Here is a 21,717-nt window from a genome sequence, read left to right as displayed (position 1 = left end):
CCGGCAGCAATCTGTCAACGTGTTTCAGCTGGTGTCAGTGGGCGGGGCCAATTGGGCGCCGTGGCAACCATGACAGAACCTGGCGCCACACGGCGGGGACCAATTGGGCGCCATGGCAACCATGACAACGAGACAATATTACAAGGCCCCTGCCTTAATATGTAAGTTTAATGTAAAAGTTTGATATAAATGTTTCCTTTGGAGGGATTGTTATGGCTGTTGAAGCTTAAAGAAGAGTAGATGCATTTTGCTCTTTATTTTGGGTGAGTTTCTGCCTTTGAGCCAGGTTATTTTATCTACTTTTTCTGTATGTGCTTCTTTCATCGTACATCATTTGAGGTGAATGAAACAGCAGGCGGTACTCATTATAATTATTCTTTTAAATATAATATTCAACCTATATTAGAATCAGTTTAACGATGATTTTGTTGCGCGAAAGACCAGCAGGGGCAGCACGGCAGCGCAGTGCTTAGTGCATGAGCGGCACAGTTCTGAGGTCATGAGATGGAACCTTCCTGTGTAGAGTTTGCATGTTCTCCCCGTGCTTGCGTGGGTTTCCTCTACTCCGGTTTCCTCCCACGTTCCAAAAACATGCATGTCAGGTTAATTGGCAGGTCCAAATTGTCCCTAGGTGCGAATGAGCGAGTGAGTTGTCTGTTTCTGTGTGCCCTGGGACTGGCTGGCAACCAGTTCAGGGATCTCCCATGCCCACTGCCCGAAGATTGCTGGGATGGGCTCCAGCACCCCGCAACCCTACTGAGGATAAGCGGTGCAGATAATGAATGAATGAATGAATGAATGAAAGACCAGCAGGAAGTAGTACTAAGTTCATACTAACGAATCATCTGCCTTGCAAGCGCATTCTGGATTAAAAACAAAATTGTTTTGGATACCAACGTATACCTTTTACGTCTTCTGCACTACATTTTCAGTGTTCTCGTTTGCCCACTTCCTTGTGTCCTATACGCATCATTTTTGCTGGGGACGCATTGGGTCGAATCAACGTGCATCCCTGGGACGCAACATTTTTGACACCAAATTGTCATTATTACCCAGTTACTTTTTTTTTTAACAAAGATTTACCGCACTCCAAACTTTTCGTCAGGCAGATCCGCCATCTGCCATTGTTGTTTTGGTCTCGCGCCGATCTCGGCAAACGAGATCTCATTGCTTCGAGATGACGTCATTGTTGTGGCGGTTGTCGAGTGAAAGAGAAGTATGCCTCCGAAACAACAGTTGGTGCAAATCAACAAACAATTGGTAATTTCTTCAGTGTCGGTAATAAGTCGAAACATAACACAGAAAGTGGTAACAACGGCAATAATTCCGTCACGAAAAAACTGCGGAGAAATTCTTCGGAAGACTGCGAAGGCAAGGAAAATACGTGTGTTGAAGTGAACGATTCGACGAAAGAAAATAAACAAAAGAATACTCCAGCAAGAAAAGGACTTTTCTGCCCAAATGGACTAAACTGTATTCCTGGTTACGCTATGAGGAGGATGATAATGGACTGGACCTTGAGAAGGCATTACAACTATGGCGGGACAGCAAACCACGAAGAATATATGAACTGAAAAATTTGAAAGGATAACTGCTTTGTATTACCAATTAACTGTGATGATTAAAACTGCATGGATATATAAATATTTCAGCAATATTATTTTGTATAGTGTACAATATCGTGAACTGAAAAATCTTGAAGTGATAAGTGATTTGTATTACCAATAAACTGTGTTGATTAAAACTGAATGAGTATATGGATTTGTATTATATATTTGTCGCCGATTTAAAATTTCAACCCGATTACACTAAATTTTGGGGACCCATAGATCTCTGTTGGGACACATAGATTTTTGAGCATGCAAGTCCCCGGGACCCATCACTTTTCACAGGTAAAATGAACACTGCATAGGTATTTAGTAATTTTATGAAATAACAGCTTAAATCCTGACAAATTTGACGGATGTTGTAAAAATAAAAGTGTTTTCTTTTATTTTGAAAGCAGTTATCATAACCGGAAGCTGAATAGCTTTGAGGCTAACACGCTAATGGTGCAAAGAAGGCTAACGACGAGACACCGGCAGGAAAGAAGGGGCAGGACTCCGTCCACCCTCGCAACAACAAACATTTTCGTCAGTTTGGACCCAACGAATTCCTTTAAGAAGTTGCTGCGGGGTAAGACGTGATGAAAAATCGTTATAAAGTATATTTACGTTCAACTGAATTTAAAAAGACAGTTCATCCTTGAACGACGGAGTGCTGAAGGGCAACTTAGTGACCGACAGATTCTGACGGAACACTGAAGTTCGCTTTTGCCCCCTAATGGCGTTTATAACAATTATTATTTATTGTTATTATTCATTCCTTCAATTTGGTTATTTTTAAGGAATGTCGACTACAAAGCATCATGTGAAGCGAAGCTGCTTCTCGAGTCCCAGCTGTTGTCGGAGGTCAAGTATGTTTGGTGAGTGAACGTTTCCTCCGGAATTTCGACCAAACTAATGAAAACAATCATTTTCTTTCAAAATTTTTGTCTTTTCAAATGTCCGACTAAGTGCATTCATTTTGGACAACTTTTAGTGTTTTGAAATGACCTTAAATAATTCTTATTCTTTGTCAATAACGCGTGAAATAACAAAATATTAATGACAACTTCAATTTAGGATGTATATGTTCTCCCTCTCTGCTTTGGTTGAAGATTATCAAAGTGTGACTTTGTTTAAAGGATCAAAAAAACGTCAACATTTTGGAACTAGTTTAGAATAAAGCCCTCTCAATTGAATCTAATTGTCTTTATTGTCAAAGATAATGGAAATACTACTGCAGGGATATTTCACAAATGTAGCAAGCATCCAATACAAGACTTGAAAAAAAATTAAAAATATATATTTTTTTACGAGTAGCATTCACAAAATGGGCCGTTCACGCACTAGGTTGTAAACTAATCGGAAAAATAGTGAAAATAGTGCAATGACATTAGCAGCGAAAATAAGAAAGAAATACAATATAAATTCAAAAGGTAGTGCTTGTATATCCTCTTACCATATTTATTCATGTATGACGCACATCTGTTAATTCTTGATGGAAATCGGTGTTAAATATTTGACTTTATCTCATCTAAAACCAAGCATCGTATGTGACAAATGTTGAATGCATGCAGCCATGATTAAAATGAATCATTGACAAGAAAACAATACCAACATAAAATTTACGATGCATTCATTGAAAGTCCAATTTATCATCAGATACACCAAAGAGTTGTTTCCCTCGTTTTGCTTTTTTTGCTTTTATTTATATATTTCAGGACAACCTTTTGTTTTCTCCATTCTCTAACATTCATCGCCAGCACCGAGACTCATAAAAGTGTGATAATTAGATCATTTATATCACGAGTGGTCTAGTGGTTAGGATTTGAGGCTCTTACCGCCGCAACCCAGGTTCGATTACAATTGCATCCTTTGATTAGCAATTGTGGTGAAAATATACTAATATACTACCTTGTATTGAACACGCGCCCAAACTTTTATTATTTTTATGTTTGTGTGGTTAAGTGTGTTATTCCTAATAGATAGGGTAGTTTAGGTTATTAAATATCACCAAAACATCTGACTAAAGCCCATTCAATAAAATAGAATAGAATAATATTGTTTTTATGGTTATAGATAACAATGTACTGTACTTTGTAAAGAACAAGACTCCTTGTGGTATTTCAGGATCAAAATGTAATGCAAGACGTGAAAGATTGAAAAAACAATATTCAAGAATATTAGGATAGATAGGCAATACTGTACTCACAAGGTAGTGCTTGTACACTGGCCTAAGTTTTCCGTTAGACAAAAAAATAGTGCAATGGTATTAGCAGCAATATTGTGCAGAAATGAAAATAAATACAATATAAATTCACAAGGTAGTGCTTGCATATTGACTTAAGTTGTAAGAGCACCAGAAAAAGTGTCCAATAAAAAAAATAGTGCAATGACAATAGCCTGCAACATTGTGCAGAGATAAAAATAAAGAAGTAAAAGATAAATATAAGGAAAACAGAAGTAATGCATGCACTGGGTTGTTTGTGTTGATCCGGAGCTCAGGGGCCTCAATGTTTGAGGAGGGGTCTCCGGCCTTGCTGAGTTGACCTCAGCGTTGCCTTGGAGATGACAAGAGTCACTTCCTGAATTCTCAGCCCATCCCAGAGTGCAATTTCCAGCGAGAATGAAAAGGGTAGCGAGGTGAATTCTATTTCAGTTGACGTAGTCACAGCCTAAAAATGCTATAAGTGATAAGCACAGTCGGAACATGTTCAGATAGAAGTCAAATTGAAGAATGGTGTACACATTCTACCGTGTTTTCCGGACTACAGATCATACCTAAAAACCCCAAATTGGCCAAAAATGTGAAAGTGCGCCTTATATACCGTGATATACGGTTGGTTACTACATGAAGTTTTTGGTATACGAGCGTATCGATCAAACTAAAAATCCCTGAAAAAATAATTAATCAATCTATGCAACAAGAATTGAACCCGGTTTGCCATGGAGAGGGGTTTTTAAGGGTTATTATTCTATCTTCGTTATTCATTATCCATTATCCGTTATCGGTCAGTTCATAATACGCTACAAAGCCTAGGAGCCGGGACACTTACTCTCAGCCAAAAGGCCAAGCTAAGGTCCCAGCCCTAAAACCTTGCTGCGATCATTGCGAATGCACCGTTCCCGGAGGTACTGCAATACCGGGCCGATGCGTGGAGTGGACAGAGCAAGCTCTTATTCCATCTTAAGCTCAGGGGATCTGAGTAACCCGGACATCGGATAATCAGGTGTCATCAAGTGCTGACAGTTAACCATTCGACCACCAATTATACTGAAGACATACAACAAGGCATTAGATTTAATGTCATTATCACACTATTTTTACTGACGGTGCCAGAGACAAATATTACAGAATGGACGAAACAGAAACTCGTCCTGAAAGATAGAAGTCTGATTCATCAGCTACACCAAAGAGTTATTTTTGTTTACATTACGCATATATTTCAGGACAACTTTCCGTTTTCTCCATTCTTTAACATTCGTTTCTGGCACCCTGAGTAAAAATATTGGGATGATGAGATAAAATGGAATGTCTTTTTGTTTGTCATCTGTTTCACTAGTGGTGTTGTAGTTAATTTTCAGCGCTCTCACTGCTTTGACCCAACTGTGGTTCTGAATTTGTGTACTATAACGGACAGGCTGTACTTGCTCAACACACGCCACAGGAAATGATGCCAACTTATGCTAGCTTTGATTTTTGCAATCCGGAGATGGAATAAGAGCTTGCTCTGTCCACTCCACGCATCGGCCCGGTATTGCAGTACCTCCGGGAACGGTGCATTCGCAATGATCGCAGCAAGGCTTTAGGGCTAGGACCTTAGCTTGGCCTTTTGGCTGAGAGTAAGTGTACCGGCTCCTAGGCTTTGTAGCGTATTATGAACTGACCGATAACGGATAATGGATAATGAATAACGAAGATAGAACAATAACCCTTAAAAACCCCAAAACCCCTCACTGCTTTGACCCGAGTTCGATTCCCGTTGAATAGTCTTTTGCGGTACGGTCAGTGCCATTTTTTGACTGATCAATCATTGCATTAATGCACGAATAAATATGCTGGTTCATACTGCAGCTTTATTTTCATGCGCCTTATAGTCCAGTGCGCCTAATACATAAAAATAGATTACGAATGACTATTATAATCTTGTGTGGAATATAATGCATAAAATATTTTTTGCAACTGTTGATTTTTCTTTTACCAGACTTCATTTTGTACACAGTATCCTTAGATAACATAGTCACGGCCCAGAGCATTTAGTACCTGAATTGCTCTTTGCGTACGTTAGTAACTCTTACCTTAAGGCCTTGGTAAATATGCTTTACAATATTATGTAATAAAGCTAGCAGTCTGCAGTTGGACGCATGCAGGTACGTTGAAAAAAGTTGGAAGTCATGTTAAAGTCAATCAAGAGATATTTTAAATTAAGCATTTACGTGAATTGCAATTGTGAACTGAAATTGGTAATTTTTTTCACTCTCTGAGTTCATCGAACCCTACTGTGTGGAGTTTGCATGTTCTCCCCGTGCTTGTGTGGGTTTCCTCCGGTTTCCTCCCATATTCCCAAAACATGCATGTCAGGTTAATTGGCCGGTCCAAATTGTCCCTAGGTGTGAATGAGCGGGTGAGTTGTCTGTCTCTGTGTGCCCTGTGACTGGCAACCAGTTCAGGGTGTCCCCTGCCCATTGCCCGAAGATAGCTGGGATGGACTCCAGCACCCCCGCGACCCTATTGAGAATAAGCGGTGCAGATAATGGATGGATGGATATATTTGTTCATGCAAAATGCCTTGCAACTCCAGTTTTGCTTTTATGCACCGCCATGTTACTATTTACTTTACTAATACCAAACCTGCTTTCACCATAATTTGTACAAACTTTTTGATTTCATGTTCTAATATTAAGTGTTCAGAAACGCAGAGGACATTCTTTTCTTCCAAGTTACCCAACGGATTTTGAAAGAACATTAACCTGCGTTGTTACTCTCCAACAGTCAACAGTGTTAATAATCAAATTTCTGGTTTCACAGATCATCAGCTCTGTTAGTATTAAGAAAGCTGTTTGAAATATCCGGTGGACTGTTAAATTGCTGACATGGACTTATGTACAAGGTCAAGTTGTTTGGGATAGGAAGCGGAGTGAAGGAAGGAATGGATTTTTTCCGTGATAAAGAATAAAACTTTTTACAGAAACCTATTTAATACAATTTCTGGTTCCAGATTTTTTAAAGAAGATGTAGACTGTTTTAATTAATTTTTCTTTAAAACCAGTCTTTGTGTGGAAGTTATATAAACATAAATGTCACATGAAACAATACATGTAACAAAAATGTACATGTTAGTGCTGTCAATTTTACTGTTTTTTTATCATGTTTTTACTTCTTAAAGATGATGAAAATTTTATTGGGAGTCATGATGCTCTTGAAGTCCCCCAGGCTTAAGTGTGGAAAGTCATGCTGTTGACATCAAGGCCCTTTCAGGAAGCCTGTAAATGTAAAACCCACTAAACGGAGCTGTAACTAACCAAATGGAGGTTCTGCGTGACTCTACAAGAATCCCAAGTACACAAGTTACCAATTAACTCATTGTTAAAAAAAAATGTAGCTGTGTTTCCAACAAAGGTGACAGTCTGTCTATTTGGTTGTTTTACAAACACATAAACTCTATCAATAATCACATATGAAATAATACAGTAGTTTCAAATGTAAGGAAGTTCTTTTAAAAGCCTCTGTGTGTATTATACAGTGACCCCCCCCAATGGTGTAAAATGTCTCATTCATTTGAATAAAACACTATTTGTTCAAATAACAGGCAAAAACCCATGTAATTTTTCATAGATGTTGTTCAAGGCTCAAAGGATTAGAAATAATAATAATTATTTCTAATAATAAAGCCTCCCAATTTTTTTCCCCACGGTTTCCTTCTCTAGCCACTATGGGTAAAGCCACGCTTTGGGTGTATCCAGCTTTCTTTTGCTTTTCCTTTCTCTCATGTAGGCTTTAGTTTAGGGAATGTTGTTTGTAATAGTTGTCTGTGCAGCTTTTTGAGAATTTTTGTGATTAAGGGCTATACAAATAATGTTACCTGATTTTTTTTTCATGTCCTTTCTGAAATTCATCCCTCCTCATTCAACAAAATATGTAATCAGGCTTCTGAATTTTGCAAAGTGGTATGCTTAGGCTTTCCATACTGTGTCTTCTTCTAGTGCACACGGTTCAGCTCCTTTCTACTCTACTACGACCTTTAGTCGTGAATTATTACACTTTACCATTTAGAGTATTGTCTCTAATGCAGCCTGTCCTCAAATCTATTAAATCGAAGGCTGGTATCGGCACCAATAAACAATGTCTGTCTTCACGTTTTGATACTGTATATTATAATGTGTTGTATGTATTATAATGGCATTCAACAAGTATTTTAACACAGCATGACTACTGCAGCCTTTTTGGAAGCAGACAGTTGCCTCTTTTATAGAGATGTAGGTACATGCGACCACCATCATTCAGCTACACTTGTTTGAACAGTTTCTTTACAACTTGGTGTGGTTTATACTGAACTGTGAGGTGTAACAGCTGTGTGTAAAATAAACTAGTGCAATGTGTTGGTTGACCTTTGAAAAGTTAGCATATCAGACAACTAAGCTTTTCAAATAAATGTCTGGTTATGGACCTAGTGCTTGATTGGTACTATATCGTAAAATATCAAGTACACCTTTGTGTGAATGCTAAAAGGTGTGAAATCTTATAAAAATCAAAATTAGACATACGATACAGCATAGATCATCATAGATTATCAGTGTACTGGTATGCAGAAGGTGCCAAAAAAAGGGGAAAAAGACCGTTTCTTTCTAAAGTACTTGAAAAAGTTGTGGCACAGCAGCTGATTGATTTTATGTCAGAGAATAATCGTTTTGACTTTATGCAGTCAGGTTTCACGGCTAATCACTCTCCTGAAACAGTCCTGGTTAAAGTAACCAACGATCTTCTCCTGGCAATGGACTTCGGTGCCTCATCACTGTTGGTGCTGCCGGATCTCAGTGCTGTCTTTGACCCTGTGAACCATACTATCTTACTAAAATGGTTGAAAAAATGAAATGTTCTCTCAGGAACTGTCCTCTCATGGTTCAGTTCCTATATTTCAGAGAGGACGCATTGTGTTAGATAGGGTGATATGACCTCTGAGCACTTTAGGATTACCTGTGGTGTTCCGCAGGGTTCAGTACTTGGCCCCCTTCTTTTCAGCATTTACAGGCTTCCATAGGTGATATTAGTAGCAAGTATAATAACACGTTCCACATCTATGCAGATGACACTCAGTTGTATCTTGCAATGGAGTAACCTGCCCCACTAAAATTGTGGAAATTGCTGGCCTGCCTCTCTGAGATAAAAATCTGGATGTCACTTCTTCCGCCACAACCTGAAAAGACTGAATTTGTTAATTATTTGTCCATTTAAATGCTGTGACTTGTTCTCTAACACTGCTCTGAACATTGACAAATGTAATATCACCCAGAGTGACTCGGTCAAAAATTTATGTGTCACATTTGACCCTAATCCGTCTTTCCTGTTACACGTTAAGAATATTACTAGAACAGCTTTTTTCCATCTCTGCCAGATTGCAAAAATGTGTCGTATGCTGTCCCAGCCTAATGGTGAGACTATAATTCATGTGTTTGTTACTCAGGGGATGGTGTAATGGTAGTATGTACTGCCCTTTGAGACTTGTGATTAAGGGCTATATAAATCAACATGACCTTACTTGACCGGGAGGATATATGTTCAACCATGTGGTTAACCATAAGGTAATGTCGAGAAGCATTAGGTGATAGAGAAGAAGACAGAACAATATTGATCACTTATTACCTTTTACTGCATCCATTCAACCACCATTTCAGTTGCAAGTCTAAGGTATAGCCATCCATTATCCATACCGCTTATCATCAGGAGGGTCGCGGGGGTGCTGGAGCCCATCCCAGCTATCTTTGGGCAGTGGGCAGGGGACACCGTGAACTGGTTGCCAGCCAATTGCAGGGCACACAAGGACAGACAATTCACTCGCTCATTCAAACCTAGGGACAATTTGGAACGGTCAATTAACATGACATGCAGGAAGTTTGGTACCTGGATTAAACCCATGACATCAGAACTGTGCTGCCTACGCACATTCCACTGAGCTGCCGTGCTGCGCCGCCCCCTAAAGCATACCAAAGTGTACTATATACTGTATTGAGCATTTATGATTTATTTTCTTGAATTAATAACACAAAGCAGGGATGACAGAGTGTCAATCCCACAATTTAGGGGGGCTCAAGCAGTCACAAATGTATTAGTGAAAACATGTATGTATGTACGAGTGTATATATTTTTTTCCCTTATGGTTTGCACTGCCTCTTTAACTGACCGAATTCCTTGTATTTGTGAAAAGCATGGCAAGACAAAGAGTGCAAGACAAAAAGCTTTTTGACAGCCACTGTGTGCTTTGTGAGGTTTAAGCAAAGGCTCTGCTGTTTATCTGTTGTTTTCAGGCGGTTATCACAATATTGAGCAATATCACTATTGCAACTTCTATAACAATGGTGAGGAAGAATGGCAACAGTGTACACGTCCGACGTGTGTGAACTGTTAAGTGCCACTTTGCCGTGCGTGATCCAGCGTGAATGTCGGCTGATAAGCGACGCACTTTGTATTCTACATTTTTCCCGTACAAAAGGAAAGTGCTAAGTTTATCATGAGTGAACCTAGCCATTGTTCAAACTTAGTACTGGTTGCAATTAGGGCTGCAAGAATTACCCAACGTTGTCGACAAAAATCAATAATGGATATAGTCGACAATTAAATCTATTGTCTATTGCCGCCAGACGCGTTTTTCCAACAGAGCGAGCCCTCTTTACATTGATATCGTCCCTGCTGAGAGTCACTCATGTGCATTAGTATCTCTGTATCGGTGGTAACATACAGAAATGATGACGACAAAATTAACGCGCGTACCAAAACTTCTAAAGTTTGGAAGCATTTTAGCCTGGATTTGGCAAAAAAGAGAATTCTTGCAAAATTTGGAACGTAGACATTGCATATCATTCAGATTCAGATATACTTTATTGTCATTCTTGTACACGTGTATACAGAACGAAATGTCGATACATCTGACCCGCAGTTTCCTTGAATGTACAGATATAAATAAAATGTTTATGAAGTTGAAGTATTGAAATACTAATAATATACTAAATATTATAGCTATGAGTATTGTACAGTAGTGCAAAGAGTGCAAGAGGAGCAGCTAACCAGATGTGCAAAATGTGCAGTCAGGTAAACAAGTCACTGTACAATAACAATAACAATGGCAGTACCTCGGTGATACACGAACATTTATAGATAACAGCCGAACAGTTGAACGTAACTAAGTCTGACTTGCTTCTGTAAGATGTAAGTAACATTCAAGCCTATATAGTTTTGATGACATGCATTGTACATTTTGTTTGTGTATTTTTCACGAGAAAAAAGATCTTAAGCTTTATGCCACACTAAAAAGCCTTACAAACGTATTTGAAATTAAATGCATGCAGTTCAAAGAACAAACGGTAATTGTTAAACTTTGAAAATGAAAAATGTCTGTTGTAAACACTTAGATTTCGATTTGTTGAGAATCGTTAAGTTCTTTTGTAACAGACATTGGAGTTGACCACCGGGTGAACTTCACAAAATGCACATAAAATTTGTTGTATTTATTGTTCTACTGCTCTTAATGAGCCTGTTCTTGTTTTACAAGGATGACATTTTTTTTCTTGATTTTAATTTCTTATTTATTTGTCCATCTGTGAAACATGGACAGTGGTTTATTTATGGATTTACCTCTCTTCTGACCGAGCACTGCACATAATTGGTTTTAGATTTATATTAAAAAAATTGTATGAATCTGCATTATGTTTAATAAGATGGATTTTTCTTTTGTTAATAAAATTTGCCAGATAATTATATCAACTTAATGCTAAATGTAGGAAAAAAGGAATAAGATTACGTTTGTTCATCTAGTTGTTTCAATAGTTAGTGACTAGTCGACTATTAAAGATGGGCATCTGTTGTAGCCCCTGTTGCAATAGTTTAGTGGTTCCTGAATATGTTTTTGTGTCCGTAAAAGTTTTTCATTCCTCTGTTTTAATCCGTATTTGGAACATTTGGAATAATATAGTCAACCTGGTTTTCTTTTAATGCAAAACAGTTAGAAAAAAAACAGACCTATCATTTATTTTTTTCATACACAAACACCACTCAATTATGTCACAGTTAGTAGAAACACCTGTCGTTTTTTTGAAGTTTCTTCCTTCTCGGTAGGCCCTCTTCTGTTTTATCTCCTCATTTTCTCGCTCTTTCAGTCTCTTTTGTTGCCCCTCTCATTCAGAATTAGCTGGTTGCCAGGAATCTGAGGAATGCAGGAATCCAATGTTCTGATAAAGTTTGCTTTGTTCACATGTGCTTGTGAGAGAGAGTAAGGAAGAGAGAGGGTTTTCTCCTGAAGTGTTGTACGGTGTCCATTCTGTTTATCCATGTGAGAGTATATCAATAGCCTGTTGTACACTTCTACTTATCCATCTTGTGACATAGTAATTTTACCATCTTCTGTCGAGTAATACTGGTATTGCCCTTGGGTAGAAGGCTACATTTTTTAAAAGCTCATCTGTGATTGGCTGCTCACTGAGCAAGTTTGATTTGGTTTGTATTTATTTGAACTCGTATTCCAGAAAACTGAACTATTTCATAGAATGCTGTGTTTAGATTAGTGGGTGCACGGTAGCCCAGACAACAGACTAGTATTGATTCCAGATTTTCTTTTTCTTTTTTTCCTTTTCTTTTAATTGGCATGATGAAATTATTTCATCATCATCATTCAGCTATATTCTGGTTAATGTCGAAATTTCTTCACATCCAAATTAAAGTCAAAATTTAATTGCCAAGAAATGTATGTGGGTAGTTTAGTGATAATTATTTGGTCCTTGTGCTCAACTGAAAAAAAATAAGCAAACAGATGTCATTTCTGCTCCCACCTTTAACCTTTGACAATAAACAAAAGTCATTTCTTTTCAACTTGCTCCAAAAATATACCGTATTTGGTCGTGCATAACGCACCTTTTTTAACCTAAAAAATAAAAATCGTAAAAGATTGGGTACTCGGTTTACACGAGGTTTTACGGTACTACATCGCCGTATGATATCACTAACCACAATTGCAAAACATGGGTTGCAACTGAAAGAGAACCCGGGTTGCAGGAGTGGGAGCGCAGAATCCTAACCAGTGATAGATAACATACTAAAAGGCATACGATTTTGTCCCATTATCACACTATTTTGAGTCAAAGTATCAGAGACAGATCCTAGATAATAGAAAAAAAATGAAAGTTATCCTGAAAGATGTACGTAAACGTAGAAAAGCACGACAAGGGACAAAACCTTTCAGTGCAGCTGATGATGAATCGGACTTCGAAGGATATTAAATAAATGGATTGTAAATGTTATCTTGGTATTGTGTTGATAGTTTACGTTGTCAATAAATTATTTTAATCATGGCCACAAGTATTTGATGTGTGTATCTTACAATGCTTAATTTGAGCTGAGAAAAAGTGAAACTGAATTGTATACCGATTTTTGATCAAAGGTTTAGGGTGTGCGTTAAACACAAGTAGTGTGTGTTATACGCAAATAAGTACGCTATATATGTTTTTGTGTTCATGTTCGCCAATGACCACAATTGCGCCATTTTATTAGGATACTGTAGTACGGATTTAATTTATATGAACTAGAATTTGGAGGTTATTTGGATTTTTAGTAATCCGAATAAGAGATTTCTTTGCCAATATTCAGCAATTATGTCAAATTGTAAAAAAAAAACAAAAAAAAAACTTTAAGCTGCATCTTTTTGGAAGTGAGTAAAATCATCCTTCTTTTTGAAAGCTGGTCTTATTTATAATGGACTCCAAAGAAGTTTGCATGTGATCGGTCAAAATTGAGAAATATGGCATCCCATCATATTGTGTCTTGCAGAAAGGGGAGCGATGACAGACAAAAAGCAGTCAGGCGGGTGATAGAAAAAAAAAGATAGATAGATAGATACTTTATTCATCCCCGGAGGGAAATCCACATTTCCAGCAGCATCCCTGAGCTGAGAACAATACAATAATAAAGCAAAAAGAATACAATATACAAATACCCAGTGTGACGTGCAAATGCCCACTGTAGCGTGTTATATAGAATATCTAAATAGTGCTACACAGAATACATATTGCAATAAAATTTGGTAATATGCAATGTAGGTGGTGTGGTTTAATGTGGGCTTTTACTCTGCCGGGTAGAGTTAAAGAGCCTCAAGGCATGAGGAAGAAAAGATCTCTTCAGTCTGTCCGTAGTACAAGACAGTGACAGCAGTCTGTCGCTGAAACTGCTCTTCTGTCTGGAGATAATGCTGTGTAGTGGATGCGATGGATTGTCCATGATTGACCGCAGCTTTTCCAGTGCCCGTCTCTCAGCTACTGTTGTTAGGCTGTCCAGCTCTTTGCCCACAACAGAGCTCGCTTTCCTAGCCAGTTTATTGAGACGAGAGGCGTCCTTCTTCTTGAAGGGAATGTCAAACAATCTTAACATATACCAGCCTGACAAGTTGTGTTGAATATATTTGAAATTCAATTATGTGGTGACGAAGAGAACATTGATGCCAATGTTTTCATTTCTACAGTTAGAATTTCAAATCTGCAAAGTTGCGTCACAGGTAGAGGTAGAGATGACTCTCTAAGTGTTAACGGTAGACGTGTTAAACTGGGTCTGAAGAAGAGAAAAGAACCTTTTTTGGGCATTTGTACGTGCGTTTGAGTAAAGGTTAAACTAGGTACATCGGAGAGTTCTTTACTCTCATTTGCATTTGGAATCTAATTGTGTTTTGTGGGTGCCTGCGTGTGATTGTTGAGCTGTTGGGAGTGTGTGTGATGGCTAAACAAAAGCTGAGAAGTGTTTATATGGTAAACATGTGTATGTGTGTGGAATGGGGGTTAAGGCTGTGGAATGTCACATGTTAACAGGATGCTTACTGGACAACATCGACGAAGTTGAAATGCAGGCAATATTAAGGTTAAGGTCAAAATTCCGGTTTCTGAATCAATTTAACATGCATGAAAGGAAAGATTGTTGTTGCAGATTCTCCTCAAACGGAGAATCTTCTGCATTTAGGATTCTATGTGTTTATTAAATCATAATTGTATACATTTTACTCACCAAATTTCATAAATAATTGTTTCCTTCTTACTCCAGAAGTGTGCACCTTTTCTGTGTCGTCTTTCTATGTATGTTGCTCACCAAAAGTACGGGAGTACATGTTATATGTATAGATACAATTGCCGTAGAGACAGAAAACAATGTGAAAATTCATGGGAGAAATCAACTTATTTGTGAAAGGCTCATTGAGGGAGTTACTAGGCCAAAGTACTCCTAGTTCCACAAAGTCCAAGAATCGTTGCGGGTGAAAAACAACCATAAAGCAGAAATTACATTCAAAGAGGAAAAAACCTACAACGCAATGCCAAACTTCGAGAAAGTACATGAATCTTTAGAAATCAAAGGCATCGACTCGCTGAAAAAGGTCTAAGCCGATTAAATATCCCAAAGAGGACATTCCATCTACGCTGTCATTATGAATATTTTTGGCATGTGCAGCCCATGTGATTGCTAAGAGGGTCCTGTTAACTTTGCATTTATTTTGGGGTTTGATGTGCTCTAGAATTTTGTGTAACGTCATCAGTTGCATTAAAAAATGGGTATTTATATTTTGTTAATTGATTTATTCGGGAATTTTGGGTGCTGCTGCATGTTTTTGCACTACATTTCATTACAACCTAGGCTAGTTTTTTTGACTATTTATCCTGACATTCTTTCATCTTAATATTATCTGTTAAATCTACAAGCTTATCCTTAAATGCCTCATCTAATCTCATTGCAAGCATCGTTCACAACGTTATCAATGTCAATAAAGATAATTGAATTCATTAGTTCCATCAACATTTTTATTTTCACCTTCCCAAAACACAAAACTTGCTTTTGTGACTCACGAACACACTCAATGCGTGCAAGCAGTCCCATCGAAACAAAATAATAAGGCATGGGTTCTGGTGTGCCTGGAAAATGGGTAAATAAACAATAGTTACCCCTGTGTCCTTATATATTTTTTTCTTGTTTGTGGACCCTTGTGAAAAATAGTTTGGAAACCCCTGTGTTGGACTAAAATTATAAAAATGTATTTTTTTTTTGTTTACTCGTGGAAAAGTGAACAAACCCAAAAAATCTATGTTTCAAGGTAAAAGTCAGGGTACTTGAAACAGAGTTAAATGAAATGAAATTGATCTTATGTTTTGAAAGGTGACATCTGTATTTAAGTTTGTTCCCTGTCCAAGAAAAAAAAACGATTTTTGTTTTTGTTTTCAGGCTTCTTATCCACTGCAAGACGTCAAGGGAGAATCAGCCTCGCGCCAGTGGCCCCTTGTACCTCAGGAAAAGTGTTGCTTTAAACAATTCTATTTTGATCATTTGATTTGTCCGGTAAATATATTTTTTCAAGCTTTATGGGGTTATTTGGCAGTTCAGGCTACTGTAAACATCCTTGACTGGAAGCTGGTGTTGGGTCTTGGGGCTTTCAGTCGGATGTTTGCAGCAGCCACCTGCTAGTATCAGCTTTTGGACATCCATACCACACTTACTTCACGGGTTGATTGGATAAGTGTATTTAATGTGGCCCAAACAAAGGATTGGATTATTTATTCAACTCTGGCTTACATCACGTCTCTCTTCCAGGGTCGCGAGATGGTTGTCAGCGCCTTTGTGGTATGGTGCTGATGCAAGTAAGACTCTTGCAATGAGTGTTTGACTGTTAAGCACATTAGTCTTTATCAAGCTCCTCTAACACAGCATTAGCGAGCGCTGTTGAGAATGTTGCCCGGCAGAGTGACAATTTGCCGCCAGAAAATTGAATTTAACAAACATTGACTAAGAGTACAATTTTCATATGATTATAAAACACTTGGGCAAAACACTTACCTCTAATTTTTCATTAAAAATCTGAATTTTTAACTCAATTTGGGTGTGTATATACATTAGGTTTTACTGGTATATATTGAATATATTATACATATCCCAATACATATTTATTTAATGTCCTCCAAATTATTATCAAATACACCAAAGATGTGTTCCCCCATCCTGCTTTTTTTGCGTTTATGTATATCTTTCAGGATGACTCAGTTTTCTCAAACCTTCCTCTCTGGTACCTTAAGTAAAACTAGTATTTTAATTAGATAAGACACTCACCACCGTGACCCGGGTTCGATTCCTGTTGCATACAATGTTTTGCGATTGCTCTGTGGATCTAGATTTGTGTACTATTGACTGGCAGTATCGTAGCCTATGAGGTATGATCATTGATTTTTGCAATCCGGAGATGGAATAAGAGCTTGCTCTGTCCACTCCATGTATTGGCCCGGTATTGCAGTACCTCCGGGAACGGTGCATTCGCAATGATGGCAGCAAGGCTTTAGGGCTAGGACCTTAGCTTGGCCTTTTGGCTGAGAGTAAGTGTCCCGGCTCCTAGGCTTTGTAGCGTATTATGAACTGACCGATAACGGATAATGAATAACGAAGATAGAACAATAACCCTTAAACCCCCGTCATTGCACAAAATTGCATGTAGTAATGGACACACAAACTTTTAAGTTTATTTTTAGGTGCACAAAATGCACATTATACATGAATAAAAACGGTAAGTGCCACTGCAGAATATGTCAGTGATAATAATAATAATTATACTGAAGCCAATATTTATTGGATATTATTTCTGTATGCATTTAATTTTTATGATATCACAAGATTCTCAAGAACTGCAAACATTCTGTTCTATTTTACACAGTAAAATAACCAGTGTTACTCTAACACCCATAGATAATGACTATATAGTCACTGATCTAGTTTTACCTTTGAACTCTTGAAGAATTGGATTAACACTATTTCTGAGTAGACAAAAAAATACCCAGTGTTAATTTAACACTTGGAGTAGACTTTTAACGCGACGTCACTGATAACATGGTCCTTTTCTATCAGCGTTAATGCTGGTTTGTTAACTTTCTCAAAATACACAACAAATAGGTAAGGTACAAAAACAAGAAATGAATGTAGCACAATGAAATACCTAGAAAGGAAAAAAATCATTTTGTTTGTCTTTCCAATACTTTTTAGAGTTTTTAAATACCAAACTGTCAAAACAAAAAAAAGCAAATCCTAAAGTTAAAATCCCAGACAAACTGACAAAAATGTGCAATTGCATGCAGCGATACTTGGCAGTTCCATTTTGATGGGTGCGGCTACTAAAAACTTGAAAATTGTGAAAATTGAGTATCGCTTGATGTCTGCCTCGATTTTATCATCACTGTGTAAAACTGCGCAGGACCACAGATCTTAAGAAGGACTGAAGGAAGCGGCGTGTCGTACGTACTAACAACCTTATCACCACATTCATCACACCTTGCGGAGGTTTTGTTTAAAGAGTTGTTGCTTTTGTTAAATGTCATGAGAAATGTAAGAACTGGTTGTTCATGGTCCTTTCACAGTGTATGCCAATACCTCTTTAAATACTACATGTGCATGAAAACAATCGAGCACAATATCTGGGATGGAATTTCTTAAATTTTGGGCAATGGAGAAAGGTGAACGAAGACCTTTTGAGTTGCATGAAGTGTAAACATCCCACACTCTCGGCATGCGCCCCCTGGTGGCCGGGAGTGGGTTGTTTGCGCTTCATGGCTCATGAATTCAGCCAACATAAAGGGAGCGGCATCACGCCCAAATTATTCTATTCATTGGTGGTGTATCGTTTAAGGTGAAATGCATGCATGAGATTAATGTTTACAATGATTTATTTCTACTTTGTGCGGAAAGATTAAGTATGCTGATCTGATATGAATTATGCATTTTAAATAAACGATGGTTTTCTGATGATGTATTGTTTACTTGTATCAGTATTTAAGTGATTGGGCAGTTTTAAACAATTTTTAGTCTGCAGTAGCCCAAATATTCATGTGCACCCAAGCAAACTTTGGGCTTGACTTATTTAAACAATGAAATACATGGACCTAAACAAGCCATTGACATAAACAGAAAGTATAAAAGTTCAGGTAGGATTTTTCCTAGTCAAAGAGGCTTTACAGGGCTTCTCTTCTGCATGCATGAAAAATATGTTGTGAAGGAAATACAGTACTAATTGGAAATTAAACCAAAAATGCAAACAGTGTGAATCACATTTTAAAGCTCTTAAGGTCTTCAATCACTTGAAAAACGCTATATAAGTGCTGACCATTAACTATTTAAACAAAACAAAGTATGAAATTTCAGATATATTTTTAAGTGTGAACCCACCCATGCAAACTACATGCATAAAAATTGAATAAATCCATCCATTATCTGCCCCGCTTATCCTCCGTAGGGTCGCAGAGGTGCTGGAGCCCATCCCAGCCATCTCCGGGCAGTGGGCAGGGGACACCCTGAACTGGTTGCCAGCCAGTCACAGGGCACACAAACAGACAACTCACTCGCTCATTCACACCTAGGGAAAATTTGTGCCGGCCAATTAACCTAGAATACATGTTTTTTGAATGTGGGAGGAAACTGGAGTGCCCGGAGGAAACCCATGCAAGCACGGGGAGAACATGCAAACTCCGCACAGGAAGGCATGACCTCAGAACTGTGCCACGCACGCGCTAACCACTGCGCTACCGTGATGTTTAATGAAGTTAAATTCGTTTTAAATTGCCCGGGCTAGAAAACAAGTACCGTAATTGTGACTTGACATGATATGTTAACATTTGGCTTTATTCCTTAATTTATATTAGTATGTTATTTATTAAAACAATCAGAAATAGCAGCCGGAAAGCAGGAATACATGTCCCGTGTAATGTGAATTGCTCTCTTGGTCTTCATAGTAGTCGGTCACAGAGTACAAACTAGGCCTTATTGTTTGCTCAGGACAAGGGATGACAGCTCCTTATGCTATAAATGTTAGTTCTATTTAAAATGGTTGTTTTTCGTTTCCCAACAATTGAGCCGTTTTCCATCCAGGCTTCCCGAATAGAAGAGTGTGGGACCAACTAAAATAAATATCTGCTTCGGTCCTGAATGAGCAAACGGCTTTGTGAAATTCCTCTGACATCCTCGCGAATGCCGCGGAATTCTTGCCATTCCGCACAGGAAGCAGGGAGCGGTGTGTCTCGGACTCGCTCCATTTCCTGACCCAACAACCTGTTTTTTTCTTCTGCACTAAAAATGTTTGAGTTTCAAAATTGAACTGGAGAGGGTGCCACCAGGCTGTACTTGCCCGAGACACACCACAGAATGCAGTGCCCATATACGACCCTGTGGATAAGGGATCCAACCAGCCAATCTTGCTGCTGTGTTGCACTACTTTGAATCCACTTTTTTACCCGAGATAATTTGTCCCCACCATGTGGACGTTATTGGGAAAACAAAATGTGGCCTGAAAATGCTTTTACCCTCCTTTATGATGTGGAAAAGTCCAACTTTGTGGGCTGTAGAAAGCATCTTGTTTGGCCTTTTGGTGTTTTTTTTAGGTCGAGATGGTGGCTTTTAAATAAACTAAAATGTAAAAAATATTTGCACGAGCGTAATGTTGGTTCATCAAGCTGTTAAACATGCCTGTTCAACTTAAACCGTAATGTTATTGACGCAAAGGCAGACACAGGCAAGTTGATGCCCGATGAAAAGCCTCGCACTGCGAAAAGTAAATTGAAATACAGTGAGTGACTACTGTACTAGATTCTGAATATTTTATTTGTGGAATTTGAATTATCTCTATTTTTCTGGGCGTCCATTTTGTAACTTACTGTCAAGTAATGATGACATGACAGTAAAAGGGCCAATTACGGCTTTGCTTTGGAAAACAATTGTCTCAATGTCATGTGAAAGATGCTTCACATATATATATACTTTAATCCTTCTTTCTTTTTCAATCTGGTGCCAATTAGTGTCAAAATGGAATTATCCAGATCGGCCATGAAGAGCAACAGGAATATCGTAAAGAACTGTCATGGCGCAGCAGTGTAAAAGGCACGAAGCATGCAGGAAAGACATGGAGGTGCCATCTGTTCTTCGGCAAAAATTTAAAGGAAAGTGTCAAATAATACAGATGTGCCATTCTGTTAAACAGGAAGGAATTCATATTGAGATGTTTAAAAAAAATCAAATGATTTAATTGATGGGTCTAGACATGTTTCATTCTTACCACTCTGGTAATTTTTAGGTAAACATATGTGTAATTTTACAGGTCATACGCCGTTTTCAGTTGTTTGTATTTTATCCACAAGACGCGCCCAAATTGGCCAGAAATAGTCAACTGCGCCTTATAATTCTGTGCGCCTTATATACCGGAAAAAACAGTGAATACAAATTGGAAATGCATAGTTACAAATAATGTATACTGCATACTATAACTGTTATGCCTTTGAGAAACATTAAGTGGTCTTCCGAGGGCCCTCTTGTGGTAAACAGGTTTGATGCCAAAATTAATTTGAGCGGTAATACCAGATGTCAATGTAATTTATGTTCTATGATGTAAATTATTTTATTCTAAATGTATTTATATATGTATGCAACCCTAGCTCTCGCTGTAGTTTTTAATTCCATGCATTTTATAATCCCAGTGCTCATTATATGAAAACTACACGAAAGACTTTTGGGGTGTGCGCCTTACATGGTTCGCCTTATAATGCGGAAAGTAGGATCATTATTTAGTAGGGGGATAATTGTTCATGTTCGTAAATGTTTAGGTTTTTGGAAATTATATTATTTATTGTTGGTGATAGGAATAAGTGGAAAGGTGTTGTAAAAGGATAGTGGGATATTTGGACACGTTCTAAGGGATGGGCAGGGCACCTGTGATGTAGCGGGGGTAAACCAATGAAAGCTGTCTGGCCCTGCTGTTGAACAAAAGAGTGTTTCCTGTGTCCCATTTCATCTGGAGGGACGAAAGCATGACCAACTTAGGTGCCGAAGTGCCTAACCTGTTTGGGTGTTTGGGCATTTGGGTTGGCCATGGCCAAAAATGTT

At 38.2% G+C, this 21,717-nt stretch overlaps 1 long non-coding RNA gene and 2 pseudogenes across 1 annotated transcript; all 3 read left to right on the top strand.

Moving 5' to 3' along the window:
* The first annotated feature begins 2,060 nt into the window (after positions 1-2,060).
* On the top strand, positions 2,061-17,255 carry LOC148354405 (uncharacterized). The gene is made up of 4 exons (XR_015852528.1): positions 2,061-2,175; positions 2,387-2,464; positions 16,039-16,152; positions 16,405-17,255. It is a non-coding gene; the product is annotated as an uncharacterized LOC148354405 (long non-coding RNA).
* Positions 5,167-5,372, top strand: LOC148354407 (U2 spliceosomal RNA; annotated as a pseudogene).
* Positions 17,027-17,116, top strand: LOC148354406 (U2 spliceosomal RNA; annotated as a pseudogene).
* Positions 17,256-21,717: the final 4,462 nt, after the last annotated feature.

The sequence above is a fragment of the Urocampus carinirostris genome, chromosome 13 (genome assembly GCF_059441175.1).
Source record: "Urocampus carinirostris isolate Australia breed hairy pipefish chromosome 13, RoL_Ucar_1.0, whole genome shotgun sequence".
Taxonomy (NCBI): Eukaryota; Metazoa; Chordata; class Actinopteri; order Syngnathiformes; family Syngnathidae; genus Urocampus; species Urocampus carinirostris.
The sequence above is the reverse complement of the archived record's forward strand: the minus strand, read 5'-3'. Positions and strand labels throughout refer to the sequence as shown.